This window comes from Myiozetetes cayanensis, unplaced genomic scaffold (genome assembly GCF_022539395.1).
Source record: "Myiozetetes cayanensis isolate MyiCay16 unplaced genomic scaffold, myiCay2020 scf1, whole genome shotgun sequence".
NCBI lineage: Eukaryota > Metazoa > Chordata > Aves > Passeriformes > Tyrannidae > Myiozetetes > Myiozetetes cayanensis.
The window spans coordinates 136,370,402-136,386,966 of record NW_026086604.1 but is presented as its reverse complement, the minus strand read 5'-3'; the positions used below and the strand labels follow the sequence as shown (position 1 = coordinate 136,386,966).

Sequence of the window (16,565 nt, the reverse complement as noted above, 5' to 3'; positions counted from 1 at the left end):
AACCCTTCTATTGATTTAATTCTGAAAATACACCACACTGCTAAACAAACAAACAAACAAAAATAACGCGGGCTTTGCAACTCTGGATTTTTTTTAGCCAGTTTATTACCCTAAAATACTAAGTAATGCACATTAATACTGTACATCATAAAATTCCTAATAATGTAGGTATACTCTTCAGTTTATTCTGATAGTTTATACTCTTCAGTTTATTCTGACTCTTCTAAATCATTATCAATGTAATCTTTAAAATAGTAGCTCTTCATCCACAATAGGTTGTAAAAAAAGAAAATAACATCTTCATCAGATATCACAGCTTTCATTTTTTTTCTATGGTATTAATTGTTCATCAGTTACTAAGTTCTGTTTACTTTCAATTCTAAGCAGAAACTCATTCTATTACTTTGCTTTTAAGAAAAACTTCTTCAAAGAAGTCTGTAAATAGAATAGAGATCAATGATACACTGTTCTGAAAGATATTCCAGAAACAGTACTTCAGTATATCATACCTTTGGATGTTGAGGTGCTACTCCACAGAAATATTTTCTTCAACAAGTCAAAATGGATTTTTTCCCAGTGTTGTTTTAAAACTTAATATTCCAGACTGACATTAATTACCATTGGTACAAAATTTCTACAGTTTATCATGACATGAGGCTTGAGGAAAATTAATACACTCCCTATTAGAAATGACTGATCTTTTCTGTGGATACTGAAACCAGCTTATAATGGAAACTTATATCAATCCATTGTAGTATTTGATATTATTTTAAAATGAAAACTAATATATGGTAAAGGCATAAACACATTAGCACATCAGAATGAGTATTTTGTGTCTCTCCAAGCGGCATGTAACATATCAAGAATCTTCATACGCTAATTAAGCCACATTTGTGGTTCAGAAAGGCAGTACACATACAGAATATAGTTTTGCTTAAACAACAGTTAAGACTTGTATGACTTCAAAAGGAATTATAATTGTTTAAGACCATTTGGAGCACTCACCTTCAAATTCACTGTATTTTATAAGTTCTCTAATTGCAAACCACTTCAACTTTAGTAGGTTCAAAAAGGTGAAGAGTAAGTATGTTTATTTTTAAACTTCAGTTCATGTTGAAATTTTCAATGACTTTTAAATGAAGTATTCTGAAGCACTGGAACAATTATTTCAGATACAGAGCTTCCAAGTGGAACACATGACCGAAGGAAAGTATCATATCATAACATACCTTGGTTCTGAAATGATTTTTAGCCAGTCTGCCTGTTTTATCACCACAAATTTCATTTGCCAAGACGTAGTTACTGTATTCACAAAATTGTGTTTATGTTCGGAATCACTAATTCTAATTCACATTTAGTTTCACGAAACCCGAGTTCTAAAAGAGCCTCCTGTTACCCACTTTTTCCAGAAAAGGGATATGACACAAAGCTGTGCCAAATGCAGGCTCACAGGATATGGTGGTGTCCTCACACAGCACATACAAATAGAAGTTGGGAAGATGGAGACAGCCCTGCATCACAGGATGAAAATGGAGAAGGAGGCAGCCCCAATGCCCAATAATCTTTGAAGTGGTGCAGCCAGAAGTCCTTTTCTTCTCCACAAGGATCATCTCTGTGATAGAAGAGATAGTCAGGTGAAGGAAAGGAAAAAAATTTTTCCCCTGAATGTTGTTTCCCTTCTCTTCTCTCATCTACGTATTTGACACCTCCCTTCTTTCTTCTGCACCTTGTCACCCCTCTCCTGCCCAAATCACTTCTCCCTTCAATTCTTCCCTTAAATCCCGTATTATCCTATTTCTGTCATACTTTCATTTTGCCTTTCATAGAATTACATTTAGATTGGAAAAGACCCTTAAGATCATTGAGTCCAACTGTTAACCCAGGACTGCCAAGTCCACCACTAAACCATGTCCCTAAGTGCTGTCTCTACACATCTTTTAAATACCTTCAGGGATGGCGACTCCATCACTGCCCTGGGTAGTCTGTTCCAGTTCTTGACAACCCTGTCAGAGAACAAATTTTTCCCTAATATCCAATTTAAACCTCCCCTGCTGCAACCATCCTATTGCTCATTACTTGGCAAAAGAGATTGATGCACACCTGGGCACTCTGCCGGCTCATGTTCACCTGCTGTCAACCAACACCCCCAGGTCCTCTTCCTCCAGGCTGCTTTCCAGCTGCTCATCCCCAAACCTGGAGCGCTACATGGGGTTGTCCTGACCCAAGTGCAGAGCCTGGCACTTTGCCTTGTTGAACCTTGTATCATTGCCCTCAGCCCATTGATCCAGCCTGCCCAGATGCTTTTGCAGTCTTTCTACCCTCCAGCAGATCAACACTCCCATCCAGCTTGGTATGTCTAAGGCTGACTGAAAGTGCCCTTGATCTCCTCGTTCATATAATTGATAAAGATTAGTATTAAACAGAACTGGCCCCAGTTCTAAGCTCTGGGGAACAACATTGGTGACCAGCCACCAGCTGGATGTAACTCCATTCACCAACAATCCCTGGGCCCATCCATCCGGATGGTTTTCTACCCAGTGAAAAGCACACCTGGCCCAGTCTTGAGCAACCAGTTTCTCCAGAATGATGTCAGATGGACTGAAGTCCAGGTAGACACATCCACAGCCTTTCCTTCATCCATGAAGTGGGTCACTGAGGGGGACGATCACTGCCCTGGTCCTGCTGGCCACATTATTTCTGATCCAGGCCAGGATGCCATTGGCCTTCTTGGCCACCTGGGCACTCTGCTGGCTCACGTTCAGCCCTCTCTGGTCTCCTCTCTGACCCAGTGCTTTCAAATCCCTTAGGTTCACTTTCCAGAATAATTCCTCTACTTCCCAGAGGCTCCTTTTTCTAACCTGCCCCCCGGACACCCCTATCCCAGCACCCCCAGCCGCAGCACGACGACGGTCAGCTTTGGAGCCGGCTGTCAGCGCGGCTGCCCCCGCACCAGCGGCCGGCTGGGAGGGGAGGGGAGGGGAAGGAAAGGGAAGGGCTCCCCAAGCGCAGCAGTGCCTGGGAGGCACCGCGGCCCCCTCGCCCCGGGGCAGCGGCGCCCGAGGCCGAGCGCGGCACAGCCCCCGCCCGGCGGCCCCGCGCCTGCGCCCTCCCGCGGGGGTGACGCGGCGGCCGCGCCGCGGAGGCGGGACCGGCACGGAGGCGCGGTGTGAGTTCCTTCCCCGCGGTGTAAGTGCCTTCCCCCCGCGGCGGAGGGACCGCGGCCCGGGCTGGGGGCGGGCGGCGCCGGGGCGCGGCTACCCCCGCTCTGTGCCCTGCCCGCGGCCCGCGGGGCCGGCGAGCAGGAGGCGGCGGGGCAGCGGCTGCCTGTGGGGCGGGCGCCTTTTCCCCGGCGAGCACGAGTGGGTCCCTCCCCTACGAGGCCCTGCACTCGCCCCGCCGAGGCAGAGTGGGTCCCGCAGCTCAGAGTGGGTCCCGGGGCTCAGCCGAGGCTCCGGGCGGCGGGAGGGGCTCGGCCGTGTCCCCCCGGCCGCCGAGGTGCGTGCGGGGCCCGCCCAGCTGCCGTCCCGGGGCGCGGGAGCGGCGATGCCGGGCCTGCGGCGCTCGGACGGGGCGGCCGTGGGAGCTCAGGGCCAGCGCGGCCACACGAGCCCTGTCCCGGCGGGTGTCACAGCCCTGCCCCGGCGGGTGTCACAGCCCTGTCCCGGCGGGTGTCACAGCCCTGTCCCGGCGGGTGTCACAGCCCAGTTTTGGGGGTTCTCACAGCCCTGTCCCGGCGGGTGTCACAGCCCTGCCCCGGCGGGTGTCACAGCCCAGTTTTGGGTGTTCTCACAGCCCTGCCTTGGGGGGTTGTCACAGCACCTGCCCCGGGTAGTGCCAGCCTGGCCCCAGGCGTTGTCACCCGCGCGATAGGGTGTGACTGCAATTACCAGCTCTGACGTTACAATAAAGACCTGCAGAAGGGCTGCATGTTACAGGTTCCTACAAATCTCGAAAGTTACTTATCCAGCACACGCTCTTTATAGCAGTGGCCATAAAGCGTGTCATCTCTGAGGGGTGGCCGTAGGTTCTTCCTGGTTCTGTGGCAGCGTTTGGCTCCTGTGCAGCCCCGGTGTGAGTCAGAGCTGTGTGCCGAGCTCTCGACTCAAGAGACCTGAGCGATGTTTCATAACCTTGCTGCTGCTTCCATAAAAGTACAAATACGATGTGCAGTCCTCCCAGGCTCCTCACGGTTTGGGAGGAACTGAGAGCCGAAGGGTTTTTATCCTGTGGTTCCAGAAATGGGTGCAAGTAAATGGGTGTTGGTGTTTGTGTGTAACTGGTGCTGAGGCCTGCCAGCTTATGAATCCATTAGAATTTTTTATATTGGTAATGGCATAAGGAACATATCCCAGGTTCCAAATGATCTGATGTGTCTGGCAGAGATAGCATAAGGAGGGAAGCACTTCAAAGCAGCGTAAGAGAGTTTTGGAAAGACTGTGGTAATGTCTGCAGTGTGGCAAATTTGAAACAATGTGAAAGATTGGGTTGTTTAAATTTATTTTGCCCCGAAATCGTGCTTTATTAAAAGATTTACCTATTTACCTAGTTCTATGCCTGAATTAAAATTGACATGGTACATCCTGTGCTCAATTCCTTTCTTCTTCCAAGTTAACTCTTATCTTGTTGAAACTGTTTAATGTGTGTTGAAGTATCAGTCAACAGTCTAGCCCTTAAATGCTGTATAGATAAACTGATAAGAGTCTTGAATTTGCTTGTACGTATTTATTTGAACCCGTAATATACCGTTAAAAGTGATCTTTCCTGTTACTCATTAATAAAAAGGAAAGAGGAGGATAACAGGATAAATGCACAGTTCCCTTGGATCACAGTAGTTTGTATGCAGTTTTTTCTACCCACAGAGCTATTCAGCAACCAAAATAAGCTATTTTTTGTTTTGTTTTGGGTTTATTTTTATAACCTTATCGTAGCTTGTTATTTTTAGTACTAGTTTAAGTTAATCTTTTTAGAAACTGTTTTTATGCAAAGCAAAATATATGTATTTTGGGGATGAGTGCATATGTTTTTCTGCTTCAAGAGCAAGATGAATTGGATTCTTTCAAGCTTACAGTTTGTCAAAAGTCAGAAAGGAAAAGGAGGGAAAAAAGCTTATGACAATTATATTATACGTTTTAAATATTTTTTTAATGATCTAATATTCTTAGCATTTAATTACAAAATATTCTTGGGTAATGATAACTGGAGGATCAGAAGAAAACCAGCACTATTTTAGAGTTCAAATGTTTTTAGCTTTTGGGCAGGCTGTTAAAGAAATAGATTGTGGAGTTACTAAAATTTTGTAATTAAAATATATTTCCAAGCATTTAATGAGGGAAAAACTGGTTTCCTATGTTTCCTACGTGTCATCTGGGAAAATATCAGAACTAGTAATGACATTGCCAGCATATTGTTAGATATTTCTGACTTTCTCACATGTGAACCTTAGATACAAGTAGTGACTCTCATACATGCATGTTTTTGATGTGCAGGCCCAAGGATTGTGTTGTGTTAGATGGAAAGAGTGTTCTTCATTGGTGACTTGAGCTGTTTCGAAGATTTGTATGTGCAGAGGTAATACATTATTTATGGAAGTGGTTTAATGCTTGAAATGTCTGTGAAACTGGTGATGGTTTTATGTATTTATTTGCACCTAATGAGGCAATGTTGTCAGGTCAAAGTGAAAGGGCCAAATGTTGAACGTAGAGGTTTGATCTGAAGTTAACTGAAAATATTACTGCAGTTGCAATTATAGAAACTTAAGAGTTTTAAAAGTACATGGTAAAATCAGAAATGTGTGAACTTTATCAGTTATTTTAACAATGTTTATTCAAATATTTATTACTGCAATTTCTAATAAGAAGTACTGTAATGTATGGTACACCTTAGAGGACTTGCTGTTGTATTGAAAGTAAATATGTTTTAGTAGAATTCTTGTTTATATACCACTTTCTAACATGTTTTCTGTTTTATTTAATATGATTTTCTGTCCTTTGCTGTATACATTTCCTGAGATACTGGAACTTTCTGTTGTTGTTTTCCTTTTTTATTTCCTTGAAATAGGAATTAATAATAATGGCCAGTCTTCGCGAGCGAAGATCCGGGGAAAGGTCTTTACACTTTCCAGCCTGCGCATTGGATTTTTTAGGTGAGACACAGTGTGCGCGGAACTGAGCCCACCCTTTAATCCTAAGGTTCATCTGCCGGGGCCAAGCGAGCTTGGACGGTGGCAGCGAGGTCCTCAGGACGTAGGTGGGTTGCCTTTTTAAAGGCTAACGAGCTCCACCTGCCTGGGAGTGGCCCTGACCGGGAATCGAACCCCGGGCCTCGGTGGTGACAGCGCCGCGCCCTTACCACTAGACCACCAGGGGCTCCAAATAGGAATTACGATGGATGAAATGTTTCATTGGCTGTAGGAGCAGCAGGATGCATAAGGTGGGTATGTTGAAAGATTACAGTTAATGTCCTTGCAGAGTACTTTAATTTTTGATTCTGTGTCTATCTGAACGCAAAGGTGGTTTTTGTCTTTGTGCTTGAATTGCCATTTGTTTGTTAATTTTAAATTCTTTAGCATCATTGAGGGTGTACTCCATTGAGTTTGTCCTCCAATGAAACTTGTTTTCCAGATTTCCATATTAGTGGTTCAGCAGCAGGAAAAGATGTTTTGATCCTCATCCTCATCTGCAATCAAGACATTGTCTTTATTTGCTTAGACTTAGTGCTTCATGTTGTCGTTATAATTTGCTTACAGAGATCCAGAACATACTTTTACTTAAAAAGATTTTTTAAACAAAAATTTAAAACATGAACATATATTTTTACAGGATAAACCTTGGCAAATAAAGAACAGTGATACTTGAGTAATAGTTGAGCCCTTTCTCATGAAGTTTATTTGCATATTCTTGTTATAAAAGTTGAATGAATTGCAGACTTCTTCACAATGTAACCGTTAAAAAATATATAGTATAAAATATATAATGTAGATTTCTTTTTTTTTTTTTTTTTAATTTTGGAAATAAAAAGTTGTGGGTTCTTTTATTTCATTCTTTCTTTTGCCGGTGCAATAAAGAGATTCTTACTGTCAGCTTAAAATGGCATTTGGAGAATGCTGTAGTCTTTATATTGTTTTTGCTCTGTATTACTGTTGGTCTTGTCACCTTTCATGAAAACACAGAACAACTGGGTAGAAACCATGCTATTCTTCGTGTGATGTTTCCCAATTAAATGTGTCTTTGACTTACTATATTATAGTACTGTATTTGCAGGTATGGGTGGGTCCTTTATAAGCTGATTAAACATAGTGTAAGTAATAGTCAAGCATTACTTTTTTTAAAGGACTGATTTCATGGGTATTTATAGCGTAATTAAATGTTGTAGGAAGTGTTATCATGGTTTGTGTAGCAATATGTTGTAATCTGATAATTCTTCCTAATTAATATCAAGAATGTAATCAAAACACCATAAACCTTACTGTGGTAGAACTGTACCGTGTATTGAACAAGTGAATGAAAGTGCATAAATTAAGGAGAGACTATCCTTGGTTTGTCACTTGAGTCTTTTACCATTTTAGAAAAGAGTAATTTCCTCACTAAACGGCAAACTATTCCCTTTATTGTTGGTTTTTCTTCCATCTTTCTGAAGGCCATGCAGTACTGAAAGCCTTGCCTGAAGGGAGGCTGGCTGGTGTCCTGGTACCAACAAGCTTAGTAGGGAGCAGTCAGTGTATCTAGAACTGTTGCACAAGTGGAAAGGAAAGAATGTAATAAAGTAGCTCCATGCATCTTTCAGAATTGTGATGCCTTGTGGTCACTTTATTTGTGGATAAATTTATTTTTTTTTCCTACAGAGTGCTGAGGGTTTTTTTTTGTGGGATCATATAAAGATTAAAGGGACTTTTACTTTTAGAGGCTGATGTAAGATATTAATTTGTGCGTATGTGTAGTGTTGTGTAGTGTTGTTTCAGTCTGTGGCATAGCTCTTCATTGTTTTTCAGAAAATCTAAGCCCAGGATTGTTGGTTTAGAAAAAGTATCATGTTTAATGCCGAGAAGTCATGTGATGAGGTGAGCTTTGAAGCAGCACTGTCTCAGCCTTGCTGAAGAGCCTCTGTCACAGCAAGTCACTGGGGAGGCAGGAATGTTCTTTGGCTCACTTGGGTATTTGCCAGGAGGAGCAGGTGCAAAAGAGATGGAAAAAACAGCTTGGGAAATTTGTTTGATAGGTAAGGGAGTTGTGAGCGAAAGAAACTACTTCTGCCAGACTTACTAGGAGAATTTTGCTGTTTGGTTGAGTTTGGGTTGCAGATTAGTCAGAGCAATGTTTCCATACTTAGTCTTCCTCATGAAGCACTATGGTACCAGTAAATGAACATTGAAATATCTGTAGGAAGTATTTAATGTGACTCAAATGTAATGTAATATTAATGTGACTCAAAAGCAGAAACCAAACAACAACAACAAAAAAAAAAGCCTTAAAGGTGTGGTTTTTTACTTTTTGGTGCGTTATTCAGCTGTTGTAAGGGACAATTGCAAGGGGCTCTTTCTGTTCTTCAGGACCTTTCCTGAAGGCCAACTCTCTGAAAACATCACATAGTGACAAATTATAGCTTAGACTGTTGTAATTTCTGTTGTACCTGTGCTTCTTTGCCACTTCGCTTTTCTTATAGGTATGTTTATGGTTATTTTGGATGAACCATAGAAAATAAAGACGTTCCTGTTACTCTTTTTTGTAGTTTTGAGCGCACTTCAGTCTTCTATTGAATGATGCAGAACTTAATTTTGGTGGGTTTTTTGGCCGTCCTTGACTGGTTAGGCTCCCTAAGTGAGGTTATAGTCTGCCAACTGTTTGTGAGTACATGTAATCTCAGATTTATATCAGTCCCCCCTCTCAAAGAAGTAGTGCTACATACACCAAAATATGAGCTGCTGATAGTTCCTGCTTTTGGTCAGCTCAATAAAGGTGGAGCAGCTGATGAAGAAATAAGGTAGATCCATGATATTAGGACGCAAGGATGTAAAGTTGAAATATCCAACATCAACTGCTTATTATATACATTGTCCTAAAGGTATGTATGAACTATATGAACCCCCAAGATACTGTAAGAGAATCAGAAATGATCAGTCTGTGCAAACCTGCATAGTTCCATTGTGTATGTAAGCATGACCTGGGTATGATGAATCAAGAACTAAGAAGTTACTGGCCTACTAGTAAAATGTCCTAAATTAATAATATGGATGTTCAGGGGGTTGTATTGCTTTTGTCATCAACAGATTTTAAGGCTTTACTGAAGAAGGAACGTAAATTGGTATTAGATTTAGAAAGAAGGAACTGTTCTGTATTACAGGACTCAAACAGAGACCACCCAAATGCCTTCAGCTGTTTTTTGTTATTTTCACAAATAGTTTGTTCTTTCAGCAGAGTGTTTAAGAATAGAGAGTTGAATCAATCGCTCTACTATGTTTTTCCCTAAATGGCAATATTAAGTAAACTTTACAATGCTGTTTGGCATCAAGAAAAAAAGTCTTAGGCTTTATATTCTCTTGGTTTTTTAGCTTCCAGAGAAACGTAATTTCCAGAGAAAAGAGATAGGCTGTTGCGATTTCAAATCTTTCTATGCACCATGTTCTTGGAAACCTCTTTCTGTTTTTGGCTGGATATGTACATCCTAAGGGCCAATATAGTATCTGTTACATTTTGTGGTATTTTAGTAAGTTGATTCAGAGATGTTATATGTTTTCCGTAGTTCTGGTAGAGTAAGCAGGATGTAGAATGTTCTTGTCTTCCCTATATTATGAGTTATCTTTTTTACAGTCTTAATTTTTCAAAGGACGGGTCTGCTGTATTACTTTACTAACTTGCTCTTGTGCCAGACGTATTTGGTGCCTCATTGAATGCCTAAAGCTGAAAAGTCAAGGTTAGTTACCTTTGCTTAGTGTGTGTTTATGTTCTCCTGTAAACTAGTGATTTTCTTTTTGGGAAGGTATCCTGATTGGCATATGACAATGGTTTGCAGACTTCAGTGGGTGAGATACAAAGAAGAAATTAAGCTGAAGAACAAAAAAGCAAAGACTGCCTGGCCCCAAATGATGTCTTGACATGTTGCATTTATAAAGAGAAATTGGGAAAAAAATTGTTTACCCTTTGAAAGGCAGTGAATATGTAGAAGGATAACACAAGTACACAGAATGATGAATGATTTGAAAGAAGTAATTCAAAAGCTTTTGTTTTATTGGCTCATGCTATAAGAGTAAGGGGACATTCTGTGAAATTAGGGTGCAAACTGAGAAAGACACTTGAGAAAGGATATATTTCTTAATAAATTGATAAGACAGTGAGCTCTGCGGTCTAGGGATAGTTTTAATTTAGAAAAATTGTAAAAGAAATTGGATAAGTTAGAGTGCAAGAATATTTACACAGGCTCAGATTACCTTTTCTTCTGAAAGAATATAATCCCTCTGCTTTTTCTTAGTTGCAAGATTATTTCTATAATGATTTTTAATAAAGCTCATGTAAAAGTTATATATTGATGGTGGGAGTAAAGGAATTAAGTCTATCCCTAGTTTGTTTACGGGAGAAAAGGTTGTGGTGTCTCACTAATTTGTTTACTCTCTTTGCCTGTATTAGGTTATATCCAGGTGAGATACCCACTAGGAACTATGTCTAGTTCCCTTGGTAGTATCCACTGATTTACTTTGTTTTTGTGGTGGATGGGGACATTGAAGAAGAGGTTTTGGGGATTAACATCAGGAACGTTGTTAACTTGGAAAGAACTTATACAGGGCAGCTGCTTTTGTGACTTGCCACTAGTGAGACACTGTTCTGTTCAGCTTTCATTTTTCTGTTCAGCTTTGATTTTTCTGTTGCCTGGGCTCACGCATTAGGTAGGTGTTCCTGCAGTCATTTAATCCAAATCAGTACACAAGTTTGCTCTGTACCTAGAGTGATGGAATATTTAGGGAGGGTGAGATGAGCTAACGCTGGCCTTCTGTGTCACCCAGCCAACTCCCAGCAAGTATGTAAAAAGTCATAAAAATAGCAGTGGGGGTATCTTAATTAAATGAGCATGCTTGTCGCTCTGCCAGCCTTTTCTCTTGGCATGGTTCAGGTCCTAGAAACTGTTTGCTTTCAGTCTCTATCAAACTCAATTATAAAACTCTGTGATAAAAACATCAAAAGCAGTGTTCAGCAGGAAAAGACTACAGAATCAGCTTTTGCACATTCCCGCTGAAGTGCCCTTTTCTCTCCATTTAATGAAGGCTGCAGTTTTTACTCTTGGTGTGTTTAGCAGCAGATTGACTTAAATTTGTTGTATTTGGCTCTAGAGCAGCAAAGAGCAGATGTCAGGGAGGTGCCGTGACAGGAATAAAAAAGTTCAGAAGGCTTGTGGGAATTTGGGGGTGAGGGGGAAGTCTTCCTCCTGGTTTTTCCATGCTAGAATCCATATTATAACATTTAGATCTGGCATTCAGTTCAAAACTTGCTGTGCTGTAAGGGTTGCTGCACTGACGCAGACATTCTTTCCCACAGCTCAAATTATGGAAACAGAGTTTATTTATAAAATAAAATATGCCTGTGAAATTATAATTGATACCTTAATTATGGAGAACTTGCCTGAAAGATGGTAGCTTAGTGAGCTGTGGGACATTTTCCTGGCTTAGAATAGCCACGATTTACACCGGAACGTTTTCTCTGTATGAATCTTCGAAATGGAATTCCCATGTCAGGGCAGAAAAACTTCAGTCACTGAGAGGTACTCTTTCAGGGATGATAAACCTAAAATAATGGTCAACTTCTAAACATTATTTAGGCTTGGAACATCTCAAAAGTAAGCTTTGCTGTTTGGGGATTGTCACTATTTGAAAAATATGCATTTAAGAGCCACCACTACGTTATGCCAGTCTTTACATAAGCAGGTGGGTGCCAGATGCATGTGGGATCCTGGAGAAATTTGTTGCTTTGGATTATTTCTTTTCACTTTTGTAATGAGCAGGATGCTCCAAAAGTCAGTGGAAGCTTTTAAAAAAAAAAAATCAAATCTTTGCTTTGATTAAGGGACCATTTCTGAAACACCTGGTGTAGTTTGTTAGTTAGTAGAATGATTACTTGTTTATCTTTCTCACATCTTCTTTTCATTCATCATCTACTTGCACTACAAGAGTATATGTTGCCACAGTATAGTTTATAGAAATGTAAATATGATGTGATTTACATCATATTTACATTTATGTAATTTTGATTGCAGGCTGCTGTATTTGAAAATCATGCCAGTTATCATTTTCTGGGGAGATGAGATTTGAAATAGAAGGAATGCATGCTATTGTACACTTCATAGGAATATAAAGCCTGACTTTTTTTTAAAGAAGCAGTTAGTATAATGGTGTGAATTGACAAAAGCATCATATGTGCAAGGTATGTAATGTTTGTGCTTTGTTCTCCTCTTACAAAGTAGGAATGGAGTGTGCTATTCAGATTTGAGAACAAATCTTCCATCTCTTGTGCTAATGAGCGGTGTAAAGAAAACAGAACAAACTAACTTCCCTGTTGGCTGAAGCATGTTGAGTTCTTGGTTAGGTAGCTAATTTCAGTGACTTTAAAGTGACAAGACTGGAAATAATTGTGGCCAGAGCTGCTCCAAGAGGACTGAGTGAAACCTTTTTGATTTCCTAAATGTAAAGGAAGCCAGGTTTCATCAACAGCTGCTGGAAGGGTTATTCAGACAATGAATTAGTCCAATCCAGTGCAGGATTTTCTACCTCTGACCAGTTTAGGGCATCTTCTTCTGCTTAAGGTGAATGCTGAAACTGTGAGAGTTGACAGAGAATAACCGTGCTTGCTTTCTTGGAGGATATCTACAAAGAAGAATTTCAGGTTTTCTTTAGTGGCCTCCCTCTCTCCAGTACTTGCCTGTGGCAAGTTACCTGATAATTCAGTCTTTGGCAATTATCTTTAGAAAGCTGCTCTGTACTGGAAAGGAGAAAATATTTAGTGTATATCCTTGCAGCGAGGAAGACACTGGGTGGGAATATTAACACACATGTTAAGTTGACTGACTGTAGGTTTCCCCAAAAGAGGAAGTTTTAAATTTCTCTTGAATTCTAGTCATACAGTCAAATAACTGTACTTAGAAGCTTAATAATTTTCGAAACTACTATCTTTGGAATTTATTTTTTCGTTATAAAGTGGTTTCACAGGCCCAGAATGACATTTTTTACTTTTGGTTTTTTAAAGTTGTTATTATATTTCTTTCTGGAAATAAGGTGAATGGTAGTAACCTCTCAATTAAGAAACCTTACTCGTATTGGTATGCTAGAATCCTGGAATATCCCGAGTTGAAAGGAACCCACAAGGATAACTGAGTTCAAATCCTACTGATTTTCAGATTTAAATTCTAAAGAGGTTTTGCAAAGAGCAGGTGTGGTCAGGTGGAAGGTGCTGTTGATTTGCAAAGGAATCCTGTGTTAGCAGTGCACACTATTGTGAGCCACAGTGCTGCTTCAGATTCATGGATTGAATGGAATAATCAGTTTCTGAGATGTTACCTGCACTTGGGAGGTACAGGAAACGCTTCCCAGTTACTGTTACCACCAATTCATCTGCATGGCCATAGTCCTTGTAGCAAACTCTTGTCTTCTAGTAGACTTGAGTCAGTTCACCTTGCTGAAAAAAGGCTGTGGTTTTAAGCACATTGAACGGAAAAAGCCATAGCAGTATCCTTGGTGTATTTATGCTTTACATGTACAAGTCCTTTGAAGACAGAATATCTGGCAGCAATATTAAAATATTTTTCTGACCAATCAGCAAACATTGTTATATGCTGTGGGTAGATTTGTGTTGCGTTTATAGCCATCAAAAATTTAGTGGCTCGTCTACTATTGTGGGTTTTTTTGGCCAACATCTTGTATGGATATTGTACTGCTGAATCTTTAATCTGCTGTGGAGACAGACAAATTTAGGAGAAGTGACTTTAATCTCTGAAGAACGTGTATTGACTGGGAGACTTAGTTCAGTTTGTTTTTGCAAGTCGCCAACCCTTAGAAGGGGGATTAAGTTTAGTGCGGGAGAAAATGGAACCTTCCCATTGTCTCCAGAACAAGGTCACAGTGCTTGTCTCTTTTCAGCCTCCATCTCAGTAAAATAATAGAAACTGTAATTGTTTCAAGCTTCAGTTTTATCTCCTGAAGAATGAGAGTTACAGTTACTTGTGCAGGCCATAATGTCAGCAATGCCTTTTTGGCCGTTTTGGTTGTTACTTCTATACCACACCGTAACCGCCCTGTTTGCTTGCCCGTGCTCGAAATTCTCATGTCCTGATGTTGTATTTTCCTTTTCTCCCCCTCAATTTTATTTATTTAGAGGTTCCAGTGAGCAGGTAGCTGAGAAAACTTCAGTCATGCAGGAGCTGTTTATGCATGAGGCTTTAGTGATGGCAAAGGCCCACTCACCGTAGAATTGAAGGCAAGGAAAAAGGAAACAAAACAGAATCCAACAGAAGAGATGAGAAAAGGAAGACACTGGTAGTAAAGGAAGGCAGAGGGGTAGACCTGAGTGACAAGGTGGAAGAAAAGAAGCTAAAGTTCTAGTATGGTCTGCTGGTTTTGGCAATGCAATATGTGATGATGCTGTTCTGATTTGTAATTTTAAGAACAACTAAAGAAGCACGGTGCTTAAATAAGATAATTTACTGACTTTTAATTGTAAAAGTATCTTTCTGTCTCATTTTTCAGTAGATCAAACATACACCAATTTTTAGGGGAGCTTATTTTTGTTTAATGAGGGTACATTCTTGGTATTTTTCATCAGTAAATTAATAAAAACACTAGTGCTTGGTTTCTTTATTGCTCATCTCTTGTCTGATTTGGGTTATGTGCAGCATTGTGTCTGGGTAGATATAAAGGAATGCAGTTTTCCTTAGTGAGGAGCTTAAAAAAAGTTGCATGTATTACTAAAATGGTTCCCAGTTCTATGTGAAGAGCATGTGTATGTGATCACTGTTCACTTTGAAAAATGGCACTTGAAGGCTTTGGAACTAGACTGAAGTCCAGTCAGATTACTCAAATTCCTCCATGTCCCTAGAGAACAGAAATTGCTTCACCAGCAAATACATAGGGTAGCTTGAGCACATTCTGCTGAGCTATGGGGTTTATTTCAGAATTTGGGAGATTCATTTTCATGGAATAGGTAACTGAGAGAGTTAGCATTTTTGCTTGAATAATGCACTATATATTTTGGAAGGATGTTTCCTGTGATTAAACGAGAACAAGATGTTTGACCATCTTCTGGAGAGGAGACACTATTTGGTCAGCATAAGGTTAAAAAGTCTGAAAGAAACAACTGACCACTCTTGGGTGGTGTTTGCAACTTTTTGATGTTCCTTCTGGGCTTTAATTATACTGCATATACATGGCAAGAAGAAAGACCAGAGTTTTTTTTCTTTTTGTGGAGGTGTAGCTTTATCACATCACTGGAAATTTATAGCTAGTAATACGTAGTGTTTTTTCCACTCCTGCATTTTGCAATTGGTTTGTACCGCCTCATAGTTTGGCAGCTGAGAGCTCACTTTTTCATGATTTTTTTTGGCATGAAAGGGTTACTGTTCACATTTCCTGTGTAATTCCTTCTGATCTTGCTGGGCTGTAATTACTTTCTTGATGTTAAACATTCCCAGGCTCCTATAACCTTCTAGCCTGCCTGCACTGGCCAAGTTTGTCCCAGGTGATCTTGTGGGCGAACCTCCTGTTTTTAAGGATAAAAATCTCTCCTTCCTGTGTAAGATAGGCTACATACTCATTCCTTTGCTGTGCAATCCCAAGAGAAATCTTTTAAAAAATAATAATAAGGTAACACATCACTCTTTTAGAGTCAGATTTAGCAGCCAAATAGATGACAAATCAAGTGTGTGGGTTTAGAATTTGCTGAATCTTGGTTGAATGACTGTGAGTTCACATGAAAGATTATTTTTTCTTAATACATTTGGAAAATAGGTTATGATATAAAAAAGACAGATTTTGACTGTAGCTTCTTACTTTTGACCATATAATTGGCAAATCTTTTTAAGCTTGTTTGAATGTGGAACTACTTAGCTGAGCCTTCAGGATTCTTTTTTCTTTTAAATATCTAAAAAAAAAAAAAAAAGAGAAAGGATCTTACTCAAGTCTGTCTTTCCCACGTAGTTCAGTTATCCTGTATTTCTTCTGATTTTCAGTTTTGGGATATAAACAGTAAGCCCAAGGTATTATTTTGTTTTTAAATAGAAGTGACTGTATACTACTGAAAAATGTTGACTTCAGAGGTGTGGGAACTGAAGTGTTCTGTTCTGCAAGGGCACTGAAAGTCCTGTGTGTCACCGCTCAGCTGCTCTTCAGCTTTCATGTGGAGGAGACACCTGTAAGGACGAGAGTGAAGTTTTTTTCCGTGACCTTTATGCTGTTTTCTCACAGTGCCAAGAAAGATGCAAGATTATGATGGCAGGGTTTTTTCAGGGTGTGAGGAGTTGTAATGTGCTGATATATTGACATTGGTGGGTGTATTTTTGGTTCTGACAGTGTCAGAAAAAGTAGTTGGAGGTTCTGTGTA

The 16,565-nt window shown here is 40.3% G+C and overlaps 1 protein-coding gene across 1 annotated transcript in view; it reads left to right on the top strand.

The window, feature by feature from the left end:
* Nucleotides 1–6,320: 6,320 nt before the first annotated feature.
* The window catches only part of ZNF438 (zinc finger protein 438), a 47,629-nt gene continuing 37,384 nt past the window's right edge, over nt 6,321–16,565 (top strand). Inside the window, 1 exon segment of the mRNA XM_050320221.1 lies at nt 6,321–6,429. The gene's annotated coding sequence lies outside the window, so the exon portion shown is untranslated.